The sequence below is a fragment of the Carcharodon carcharias genome, chromosome 32, assembly GCF_017639515.1.
Source record: "Carcharodon carcharias isolate sCarCar2 chromosome 32, sCarCar2.pri, whole genome shotgun sequence".
Taxonomy (NCBI): Eukaryota; Metazoa; Chordata; class Chondrichthyes; order Lamniformes; family Lamnidae; genus Carcharodon; species Carcharodon carcharias.
The window spans coordinates 21,748,443-21,761,210 of NC_054498.1; the positions used below are offsets into that span (position 1 = coordinate 21,748,443).

The window sequence follows — 12,768 nt, forward strand, 5'->3', positions numbered from 1 at the left end:
GTGTTGCATGCAGCAGTCCCCTATAACCGTAGGATGCATAGGTTCACGGACTCCCAGGACACCTGCCCTTTTTGCGGTCTTGTGGAGTCCGTGGACCATGCATATATAGGGTGTGGTAGGCTGCACTCCCTTTTTAGTTATTTGAAAAACCTTTTATTGATGTTTTGTTTGCACTTCAGCCCCACGCTCCTGATCTATGGACAGCCGGTGCGGAAGGGGGTCGGGAAGGAGGAGGACCTCCTCGTGAACCTGCTCCTGGGCCTGGCCAAGTTGGCTACTAACAGGTCCAGGCAGCGGGCGATCGACAGGGGATTCCTGCCCGATTGTTTGTCCCTCTTCCGCGGCTACGTTCGTGGCCGGATGTCCCTGGAGAGGGAGCACGCGGTGTCTGCTGGCACTCTCGAGGCCTTCCGTGCTTGGTGGGCACCGCGGGGACTGGGGTGTTTTGTAGACACCTTTAATCACATTTTAATTTAAAGTTTGTAAGTTTCCTTTGAAATTTGTTCTTGGTTTTACAGCTGACCTGAATTAGGGGCTGTGCCTGATTTATCCCAATTTTGTTAATTTTGTTTAATTGGTTTTAACTCGAAAGAGTTACAAAGTTAGCTGGTATACACAGGCCTGAATTTTACTCTCACGGTGCGTCCAAACTCGATGCAGCTGTAAGCGGATATAAAACCCGTTCCCAGTTGAGATCAAGCTGTGACTGCGGTATTACGCTGAGAAGCCAGTTAAGGCCTGTCCAACATGAACCGTGACTGCCGGTTGGTTCCTCCGTGCATGGGGATGGGAACACAATGGGTGCCAGGTCCAATGGGGACTCAAAGATAAAAGCAAAAAACTGGGGATGCTGGAAATCCAAAACAAAAACAAAAATACCTGGAAAAACTCAGCAGGTCTGACAGCATCTGCAGAGAGGAACACAGTTAACGTTTCCAGTCCGTATGACTCTTCAACAGAACTAAGGAAAAATAGAAAGGAGGTGAAATATAAGCTGGTCTAAGGGTGGGACAGGAAGAGCTGGATAGAGGGCCAGTGATAGGTGGAGATAGCCAAAAGATGTCATAGACAAAAGGACAAAGAGGTGTTGACAGTGGTGATATTATCTGAGGAATGTGCTAATGGTGACATTAAGGGTAGAAAGCAGGATGAGCAAGGGACAGATAGCCCTAGTGGGGGTGGGGAGGGGGGAAGGGATTGAAATAGGCTAAAAGGTAGAGATAAAATAATGGATGATACATTTAAAATAATGGAAATAGGTGGGGAAAGAAAAATCTATATAAATTATTGGAAAAAGGGGGATCGGAAAGAGGGTGGGGATGGAGGAGAGAGTTCATGATCTAAAATTGTTGAACTCAATATTCAGTCCGGAAGGTTGTAAAGTGCCTAGTCGGAAGATGAGGTGCTGTTCCTCCAGTTTGTGTTGAGCTTCTGACATCTCCGTCACTTCCCTTCCCTTCCTTGACCTCTCTGTCTCAATCTCTGGTGACAGACTGTACACCAATATCCATTACAAGCCTACCGACTCCCACAGCTACCTCGACTACAGCTCCTCACATCCTGCTTCCTGTAAGGACTCCATCCCATTCTCTCATTTCCTTTGCCTCCGTCGCATCTGTTCTGATGATGCCACTTTTAAAAACAGTTCCTCTGACATGTCCTCCTTCTTCCTTAACCAAGGTTTTCCACCCACGGTGGTTGACAGGGCCCTTAACTGTGTCCGGCCCATCTCCCGCACATCCGCCCTCATACCTTCATCTCCCTCCCAGAACCATGATAGGGTTCCCTTGTCCTCACTTATCACCCCACCAGCCTCCGCATTCAAAGGATCATCCTCCGCCATTTCCGCCAACTCCAGCATGATGCCACCACCAAACACATCTTCCCTTCACCCCCCCGGTGGCATTCCGCAGGGATCGTTCCCTCCGGGACACCCTGGTCCACTCTTCCATCACCTCCTACACCTCAACCCCCTCCCACGGCACCTTCCTATGCAACCGCAGAAGGTGCAATACCTGCCCCTTTACTTCCCCCCCCTTCTCACCGTCCAAGGGCCCAAACACTCCTTTCAAGTGAAGCAACATTTCACTTGCACTTCCCTCAATTTAGTCTACTGCATTCGTTGCTCCCAATGCGGTTTCCTCTACATTGGAGAGACCAAACGCAGACTGGGTGACCGCTTTGTGGAACACCTTCGGTCTGTCCGCAAGAATGACCCAGACCTCCCTGTCGCTTGCCATTTCAACACTCCACCCTGCTCTCATGCCCACATGTCTGTCCTTGGTCTGCTGCAATGTTCCAGTGAAGCCCAACACAAACTGGAGGAACAGCACCTCATCTTCCGAATAGGCACTTTACAGCCTTCCGGACTGAATATTGAGTTCAACAACTTTAGATCATGAACTCTCTCCTCCATCCCCACCCCCTTTCTGATCCCCTTTTTCCAATAATTTATATATATTTTTCTTTTCCCACCTATTTCCATTATTTTTAAATGTACTTCCATCCATTGTTTTATCTCTACCTTTTAGCCTATTTCGATCCCTTCCCCCCACCCCACCCCCACCAGGGCTATCTGTACCTTGCTTGTCCTGCTTTCTACCCTTAATGTCACCATTAGCAAATTCCTTAGATAATATCACCACCTTCAACACCTCTTTGTCCTTTTGTCTGTGACTTATTTTGGCTACCTCCACCTATCACTGGCCCTCTATCCAGCTCTACCTGTCCCACCCCCTGCCCCCCCCACCCCCCCCCCCCCCCCCCCTCCCCCCAAACCAGCTTATATTTCACCCCTTTTCAATTTTTCCTTAGTTCTATTGAAGGGTCATTTGGACTTGAAATGTTAACTGTGTCCCTCTCCACAGATGCTGTCAGACCTGCTGAATTTTTCCAGGTATTTTTGATTTTGTTTTTCCAATGGGGACCCAGCAGGTTGTTCAAAAACAGAAGAGGCAGCTCCCTGAAGGCCTCCAGGAGTTGTGGGGGAAGCTGAGGAAGCTGTTTGGAAGCAGTCTAAGAAGTGTCCTGGTGTGCAGTCATGATCTGAACAACTGGTGATCATGGAAGGTGGGAGGGCAAGTCAGGTGGGCACTCTGCCCACCCCCTTTCTCCAGGTGAATGCCCGAGAGTGTTGGTTGAGGAGGCCAATGCCCAGGGACAGCAAGAGAAGGCTGCACCACCTGACCAAGAAGGCCTGGACAGAGGTTGCTGCCCAGGTCACTGGGCATGATGTGGTGTGTCGCATGTGGCATTGGTGCCGCAAAAGGTTCAATGATCTTCTGTGGTCAGCAAGGGTAAGTGCAGAGATGGCATGGACCTGTGCAGAGAAACTTAGGTGCCCGTTGCTCGGAATGTTCAGGGGTCTAAAAGTGGATATGCCGACTGGTACTGAAGCCCTGCTCTGCCCTGCCCTGCCAAGGTTGGGGTGTCAGCATGACTGGCCTCAGTGCATTGCAGGGTGAGATGTGCCACAGTGGCATGGCCTGCCTGATGCCCAGGTTGGTGGGAGGGAACAAGGAAAGGGCCTTCAGGGAGATGGAGCAATAATGAGGTTTTCTATTTTCCTCTGTCAGGAGAAGAACAGTCACAACGCTGCAGAGTGCCGTACAATGGGTGGAGGGGTACAAATCTGTGCACCCTCACCAAGCACGAGAGTGATGCAGTGGAGCTGGTTTGCCACTGGCCAGCTCACTCTCCGGGCACAGTGAGACGGGGTCTCAGATGAAGGGAAGAGTGAAGTGACAGGTGCGTGTGCGGTGGGTACTGGAAACGTAATGGGCTCCTCTCGTCAGTAACTGAGCTGTCATAGCCAGAGAGCCCATTGAAGCTCCAATACAGATGGCACCAATGCAGCAGCTCTCCACTGTCTCCTCAGCCCGCCCAGCATAGTGACTATGACGATTGAACGTACTGATCTTTTGCAGGAGCCACCAGCGACTCCGAGGACCCCCCACTGAGCCCTGAGGAAGGCATCACACCTGCACCAGCATCACGCCATCTCCCTGAGCCAGGTGCCAGTGCAGATACTCACATGTCAGTAGGCATTAGTTTTTTGGCTCCACAGGTAATGCATAGTAGTGAGGGCACATCACACTCGCCTGAGGACCTGGCAGAAGCAGAGAGGTCCCAGGGAGCTGACAGTGGGAGCATAGCTGGAGACCAGGACCATGCTGTGTCCAAGGAAGATGACGAGCTTCTGGAGTCCTCCATCAGGCGGCAGACGCTGGATGTCCAGCAGGATGCATGGGGAGATCTGGCAGAGATCTGAGATGGTCTGCGTGCCATGTTCTCAGTCATGGAGGAGTTCATGTGGAGCATGAGTTCTGTGTTGATCCTTAACACCGAGCACACAGCCTCCTCCATTGAAAGAGTGGCGACTCTCATGGAGAGGCAGCTCCAGGAACAGTATCAGGGGTTCCCGGGGTTGCATTCGGACCTGCAAGCTCTCACACAGGCACTGACCCCAGGGGGTCACTGCCAGTGTAAGAGGTGGATGAGGCACCTAGTCTCTCTGCTGGGTGCCTGTCCATCGATGGTGAGCAGGGAGGTGTAAATGCACTTCACACTGGCAGCCTCTCAGGGCATTCTGGCCAATGGCACCAGCTCCTCTGCCTCTCTGCCAGTGTCAACTGCATTTGAAGAGGCCGCGATGACTGAGTGCCCAGCCTTGGATTACCCTCCCAGGTGGAGCCTGCTCAGCGTCTGGCAGACAGAGGACGTCCGCCAAGGTCATCAGAGCCACTAGAACAACAGGGTCAGCAGCTGCCTCCAATGCCACTGACAGTGAGGAGGTGGGGGGGGCGGGGGGGGGGGGCGGTGGCACCAAGAAGCAGCACCTGCAGATGTAAGTTGAAGGCACCTTGAGCACAACAGGGGCGTGTCACGGGTGACATTATTTGCATTAATTATTTTGACATTTGTGTAGGGGATGGACACTGTTCTTTGTATGTTCATGTGAGGTAACATAAGGATTTGTTTGACTTCAATGGGCTGAGTTGGCTGGATGGTATGAATAGGTTCCAGATGCAGCACAGGCTGGTAAAAGTATTGCGTTGTGTGGTGCTGACGCACTGGTTTGGGTTCTCATTTATTGATTGTTAGCGAAGGAGACGGTGCCATTGGCTTGACCAGGTGTTGATGCCTTGGATGCTGAGCGGAAGATTTGCTGTATCAAAGCATCCTAAGTGCCCCTGCCTCCATGAGGGTTCCTGTCCTCTGCCTCGAGGTCCCCACCCTGCGCCTCCCCAGGCTCTTCCTCTGAGCCATCACTTGACTCATCCTCCGTGGCCTGTGGAGCTGCCTCGCTTTCCTCAGCCTCCAGTGGGTCCCCCCTTGCCAGAGCCAGGCTGTGCAGGGTGCAGCATACGATGACTATGAGGGAGACATGCTCTGGAGGATACTGCAATGCTCCCCCTGACTGGTCCAGGCATCTGAAATGCATCTTCAGCCGCCCGAGGGTCCTCTCCACCAACGGCCTTCTGGAGGCAGGACTCCTGTTGTATCTCTCCTCAGCATCAGTTGGAGTGGGGTCATCAGCCACCTCTTCAAGGGATAACCCTTGTTAGCCAGGAGCCACCCATCCACTCATGCAGGAGCCATGAACAGCCTTGGTACCTGTGAGAGCCACAAGATGTAAGCATCGTGTGAGCTCCCAGGGTAACAGGCAGGAACATGGAGCATCTGTGTCCTGTGGTCACAGACGATCTGAATATTCATTGAGTGGAACCCCTTTCTGTTTATGAAAGCTCCCAGCTCACCTGCTGGTACCTTGATGGCCATGTGAGTACAATCTATTACACCCTGGACACTGGGGTACCCGGCCATCACAGCAAAGCCGTGTGCTCTATCTGCCTGGCTCTCCTTATCTGTCCAGAAATGGATGAACATGTGGATGTGCCTGGAGATAGCATCAATCATGAGCTTGATGCAACTGTGTGCAGCTGATTGAGAAACACTGCACAGATCCCCTATTGAGCCCTGAAAAGAACCAGAGGCATAAAAGCTGAGGGCCACTGGGACCTTCAAAGCCACCAGCATGAGGTGTCTGCCCACGCAGATTTCCGGACCTATCATTTGACATTTTGCTGTCACTGCATCCCTGGGGAGGCAGAGCCTCCTGCGGCACTGGACCTCGGACATCTGGAGGTAGTTGGAGCACTGCCTGAACACTCTCGCTGCTGGGTAGTGGCGTCTTCGGTGTGCCCTCCTACCTTGGCTTCCCTGCTGGCCCTGCACCAACTGAGCCCGTGCCTCTCCTCTTGAAGGTCTGTCCCTGGGATGCTGCCCGCGCTCACCTGGCTTCCTATCCCTCCTGCCCCTCTCTTCCTCTTTAGAGGAGGTTCTGCCAATGGGATACACTATCCCCATTAGTCAGGATGCAGAGGAGCAGTGCCTTGAAAGTGAAGGAGCGCCCAGCTGCAATACTCAGGGGAACTTTCCGGGGAGGGTGAGGAACTGAGATGCTGAAAGGCAGGCTCGACAATCAGACGAGATGCCAATACACTCGGGGACAACTCTGTACTCACACAGCAAAGGACTGGCAATGACAAAGTGCTTCTGCTCTGGGGGCCTTTTATCCCACTCGTGGATGAGGAAATGATTAAAACGTGATTCCTGCCCACCCGTTTTCCCATGTGACGAGCTACAAATCGCACGGGCAGTGTAAAATCACGGTCAATAGGCTTTTTAATGGCCTTAACTGGTCCTTTAAATACCGGCACCCACCAGACGTGACATTGAGCGCGTGCACGAGGAGCCGGGAAGCGTGCCCGATGTTATTTGACAATATTTTTACGTTCGGTCGGGTCAAGCGCGCACCCGATCCCCGAATGTAAAATTCTGACCACAGTTTATTAGCGTACAATTCATTAAATATGCACATATACAATTTATTCATGAATGAATGAATTAATTATTATACAAAATGAATTGGTCTACTTAGTTCAATAGAAAACATCGTTTACTGTCTCATTGTTTCAAATTGTGTCCTTATTGTTTAAAGGCTTTTTGGAAACAATTTGATTTCAAACAAAATTGTGAATTGTTCTTCTCACCCCCGGAAACTTCCTGATGAAACCGGGTCTGTGAATAGCACTCGCTTACAGTCTGTTATTTTTGTCATATGAATTTCATATTATTCTTAAGTTTAATCATATTTTGCATTTTAAGTTTTGTTTGAGAATTTGACAGATCTACACTGATTTGCTTATAGTAAAACCCTGCTTCCTAAAGTGTCACATATTGTTAGATGTTGAGTTATTGAATATTACTGGTCAAATTAAATAATATCATTCAGTTGGTGAGAATATTTTGACCACCCAACAAGCCACAGTCAGGCATTGTACACAGGGTTTTGCAATTTAGCCTCTCCCCAAATGCTTGTGAATTGGGTTCTAGTTTTTGGCAAAAAAGGCAGACTCAGGGCAGAGTCTACCACTCTGGAGTCTAAGTCCAGTGGTGGGCACAGGGCAGAGTCTACTACATTTGAGTCTAAGTCCAGTGATGGGCACAGGGCAGAGTCTACTGCATTTGAGTCTAAGTCCAGTGACGGGCACAGGACAGAGTCTACTGCATTTGAGTCTAAGTCCAGTGACGGGCACAGGGTAGAGTCTACTGCATTTGAGTCTAAGTCCAGTGACGGGCACAGGGCAGAGTCTACTGCATTTGAGTCTAAGTCCAGTGACGGGCACAGGGCAGAGTCTACTGCATTTGAGTCTAAGTCCAGTGGCGGGCACAGGACAGAGTCTACTGCTCTGGAGTCTAAGTCCAGTAGTGGGCACAGAGCAGAGTCTACCACTCTGGAGTCTAAGTCCAGTGGCAGCACAGGACAGAGTCTACCACTCTGGAGTCTAAGTCCAGTGGCAGCACAGGACAGAGTCTACTGTATTTGAGTCTAAGTCCAGTGACGGGCACAGGGCAGAGTCTACTGCATTTGAGTCTAAGTCCAGTGGTGGGCACAGGGCAGAGTCTACAGCTCTGGAGTCTTAAGTCCAGTGGTGGGCAGAAAAGCCGGTGTGATTCCCGCTGGACAGCGGGACAGCTGAACACGTGCGATCTTCCACTGCTCAGCTCATTAATTATGCATCTGTGAGAAACATGGCAAATCTCATGGCAAGACGGGCAGGCAGTTGCCCATCCTGCTGGTATCTCATGGGGTTGAATGTCCCATATTTAAAGGGCACCCGTACAGCCAATCACTCAGTGCATGCTGGGAGTTCCACATTACTCCTGCAGAGTGCTTGTATCCGTAGCTCATACAGGAGAAGATGGCAGATGTGAGCAACCACATCCTGGGATATACGAGGGCACCTCATCTCTAGATAAGAGCACCGCCGGCGATACACCCTTGGTCAGGCCAATGCTCACCATTGCAGTGGACCCTGTTCACCAGCATCTTTCCCTTCTAGAGGCCCCGCTGCCTCTTGCTGCTCAGGGCCTGTGTCAACCAGAAATGGGCCTTCCTTCTCCCCATTGGGATGAGAGCCATTACCAAGGCAGGGTTGCTGCAGCCTGCATCATCGACCCCTCAGTGGATGTGTGAACAAATTGAAGTGATACATTAAAAGTGAGCATGTGCTTTACAGGTTTCCCTCTTTCTCAAAACCAGCCGGCAAGTGCTAAATAATTTGCTTAGCCTCCATCTAGACGTGGCATCCCCACCCCAGCCCTTCCAAGTGAAGGACATCCTGGAGGACTGGAGATGGGTGTTCCTCCTGTTCATACATGAGTGCATATGGAGACATTGCTTTCTGACCAGGATGATGAGACCCATGTGCAAGAAGCCTCCCTCTGACACTATTCCACTTGCCTCCACTACCCTTGAGACTCCATAGAGGGACCATTGCCTTAGAAAGACTAACTACATTATCCCTTGTCAGCCATGACCATTTACCTGGGAGGGTGGAGGTTTGGAGTCAGCAGTTGGCTGCCATCCACCAGCTGTGCCTCTTGGAGGTATCCACTCCCTCCCTCCTTCCCTTCATCCCTGCCTCCTACCTGCAGCTGATGGTGAATGGCACAGGATGAATGACAGCTCCACATCTTGCTGGGATCTCATTGTTATGAGACCCATGAGCCGGGAACAAACCTGCTGTCGTGTGAGCTTCACCATAGAGAGGAGAACACAGCTGAGCATGGTTGATATCCGGTTGCCTAATAATTATTAAGGTGTCCCTTTAGTCAGCCACTTGTGCTGACCTTGAACTCCACCCACCCGAAAAAACCCTCCTCCCACCTTGAGGGGTCTCACTAACTGACTAACATGCGGGGTCAAGGTCAGATTTGGAAAATGATGCGCACCACCTTCCAAACTCACTCCACCACTTTCTATGCTCCTCTTCAACCCCAACTTCCCTCCACCCCCATCACCCTTGACCCACCAATATCACCATTTTGAGACTAGAGGTTTTAAAAAGAATAAAAGGATAAAACTAAAGGCTCTGTATCTGAATGCACAAAGCATTTGAAGGGGGTAACATGCGCAGTGGATAAAGGGGAACCTGTAGATATCCTGTATTTGGATTTCCGGAAGGCATTTGATAAGGTGCCAGATCAAAGATTATTACAGAAGATAAAAGCGCATGGGGTAGTGGGTAACATATTAGCATAGATAGAAGATTGGCTGGCTGGCAGAAAGCAGAGAGTATGCATAAATGGGTTTTTTTTTGATTGGCAGGATGTTCCACAGAGGTTTGTACCAGGGCCTCAACTTTTTACAATTTACATCAATGGTTTAGATGACGGGAGTGAAGACATGGTAACTAAATTTGCAGATGACACAAAGGTAGATAGGAAAGTATGTTGTGAAGAGGACATGAGGAAGTTGGAGATGGATATAGATAGGTTGAGTGAGTGGACAACGGTCTAGCAAATGGAGTTTAATGTGGGAAAACGTGAAGTTGTTTGGCAGGAAGAACAAAAAAGTAGAGTATTACTTAAATGGAGAATGGCTACATAATTCTGAGGTGCAGAGGGATCTAGGTGTTCTAGTACATGAGTCACAAAAAGTTAGTATGCAGGAACAGCAAGTAATTAAGGCGGCTAATGGAATGCTATCCTTTATTATGAGAGGGATTGAACATAAAAGTAAGGATGTTATGCTTCAGTTATACAGGGCATTGGTGACACCGCACCTCGCATACTGTGTGCAATTTTCGTCTCCTTATTTAAGGAAGGATGTAAATACGTTGGAGGCAGTTCAGAGGAGGTTTACTAGATTGATACCTGGAATGAGCGGGCTGTCTTATGAGGAAAGGCTGGACAGGCTGGGTTTGTTTCCGCTGGAGTTTAGAAGAGTGAGGGGTGATTTGATTGAAGTATATGAGATCCTGAACGGCCTTGACAAGATGGACATTGAAAGGATGTTTCCTCTTGTGGGTGAGTCCAGAACTAGGGGGCTCTGTTTTAAAATTAAGGGTCACCCTTTTAGGACAGAGATGAGTAGAAATTTTTCTCTCAGAGGGTTGTGCGACTTTGGAACTCTCTGCCTCAGAAGGCGGTGGAGGTGGGGGTCATTGGATATTTTTAAGGCAGAGGTAGATAGATTCTTGTTAGGCAAGGGGATCAAAGGTTATTGGGGTTAGATGGGAATGTGGAAATTGAAACACAAGACGATCAGCCATGATCTTATTGAATGGTGGAGCAGGCTCGAGGGGCCGAATGGTCTACTTCTGTTCCTATTTCTTATGTTCTTGTGAAACAAAACAGATGAACTGAGAGTGCATATAGAAATAAATAAGTACAAATTGTTAGCCATTACAGAGACATTGCTGCAGGAGAGCATGGATTGGGACCTGAATATTAAAGGGTATAGGGCATTTAGGAAGGACAGGAAGTGAGGAAAAGGTGGAGGGGTGGCTCTGTTAGTTACTGATGGTATTAGCACAATAGAGAGACATGACCTAAGTTCAGAAAACCAGTATGTGGAAATGGTTTAAGTAGAGATGAGAAATGGTAAAGGCAAGAAATCATTTGTGGGAGTTGTACAGGAACAGATTGCAAGATAGCAAATGTAACCCCATTATTCCCAGTACTTATATTTCCAGAAGGCATTTGATAAAGTGCTACATCAAAGGTTATTATGGAAAATAAAAGCTCATGGTATAGGGGGTAACACGTTGACATGTTGGATGGAAGATTGGCTGGCTAACAGGAAGCAGAGAGTAGGCATAAATGGGTCTTTTTCAGGTTGGCAAGATGTAATGAGGGATCATTGCTGGGAACTCAGTTGTTTACAGTTTATATAAATGACTTGGATGAAGGGATGGATGGGATGGTTGCCAAATTTGCTGATGGCTCAAAGATAGGTAGGAAAGTAAGTTGTGAAGAGGATATAAGGAGACTACAAAAATATATAGATAGGTCAAATGAGTGGGCAAAGATCTGGCAAATGGAGTACAATGTGAAAAAGTAAAATTGTTCATTTTGGCAAGAGGAATAAGAGAGAAGCATATTATCTAAATGCACTGAAATTCATATACCACATCACTCATTTGTGTGATAGGCACAACATCTTTTTGGCTTGACGGCAGCGTCCGGATAGTGGCGAACACCACTTGTGTTGCTACTGCACAGTAGCAGCATGAAACAGCTAGCTTCGCCTGTTGCTCAAATGTTTCAGATACCTTGCCCTTCCAGGGTAAACTGAGGCAGACTGGGCACTTTTCAGGGCTGAAGGTGACAGTCTCGGGCCCATTCATGAGTGCCAGTATGATGCTAAGTATATAGGCCGTATATACCAAAGACTGGTGGATCGTATCAAACTGCATGTTCCAGCAGCTATTCGCAACAGGCAGGGTACAGACTGTACTCAACCAGCCCATGCTTGTAAAACTCAAAACACAGGGCAGGATTTCCCAGTTAGCGTGTCCGGGGGTGTGGTGGTGGGGGGGTGGGGAGAGAGAGAGGCGGGGCTTGCTCCCTGATGCATAAAATTATGCGGGATGACATCGGGCGGAATTCCTGACGTCACCGTGCGTCATTTTAATTTTCAGGTCGGTGTAGGTGCAGCCGAATCAGCTGTGCACCCACTGACCTATCAATGGCCAATTGAGGCCATTTAAAAAGTAATTGTGCTAGTTAAAGGACCTGCCCGTCCAATCTTAAGATTGGCGGGCAGGCTGGGAGCCCTGGCGGGCATCAGAAAAAACATGAAACCTCATCCACGGGCGGGATGAGGTTTCATGTAGGTTTTTAAAAATTTAATAAAAGTTAACTAAAAGTGATGGACATGCCCCAATTCATGTGATACTGTCACATGAGGGTACATGTCAGGGACATTTTATTTTTCTATTTTTAACATTTTTGAATTCGGAGCCGATCTCCCTGAGGCAGCGCTTAGCCTCAGGGAGATGAGTGCGCTCTTTCATGCGCATGCACGAAAGAGCGCACTCTCGGCTTAGGGAATACCCCCCCCCCCCCCCCCCCCCACCCCCGCCCGCCCGGACAGGGAGCGCATGGTGCCCTCCTGGTGGATGTCACGCTGGGTGGGCCTTAATTGGCGGGCCTGCACGTGCCCGCTCCTGAACCTCCCCCCATTGGGGGGAAAGTTCTGCCCACAGTGTCCAAACTTAGATGTGATTCTGTGATTGGACAACATTTGCTAAATAATCTTCAATGTGCTAAGAATTACACTGACAACCAATTTAAGATTGTCAGTCGGGCTCGCAATGTGATGTATTTGCGTGTACTGGAAGCTACATATATTAATACATGGGGCCCTGTTCTTTGCAGGCAGAAAGAACATGTACACACATTGCGGCTGTTTCA

At 49.3% G+C, this 12,768-nt stretch overlaps 1 long non-coding RNA gene across 2 annotated transcripts in view; it reads left to right on the forward strand.

Moving 5' to 3' along the window:
• Positions 1-12,768, forward strand: part of LOC121272035 — a 105,084-nt gene that overhangs the window by 1,191 nt on the left and 91,125 nt on the right. The window lies entirely within an intron of this gene.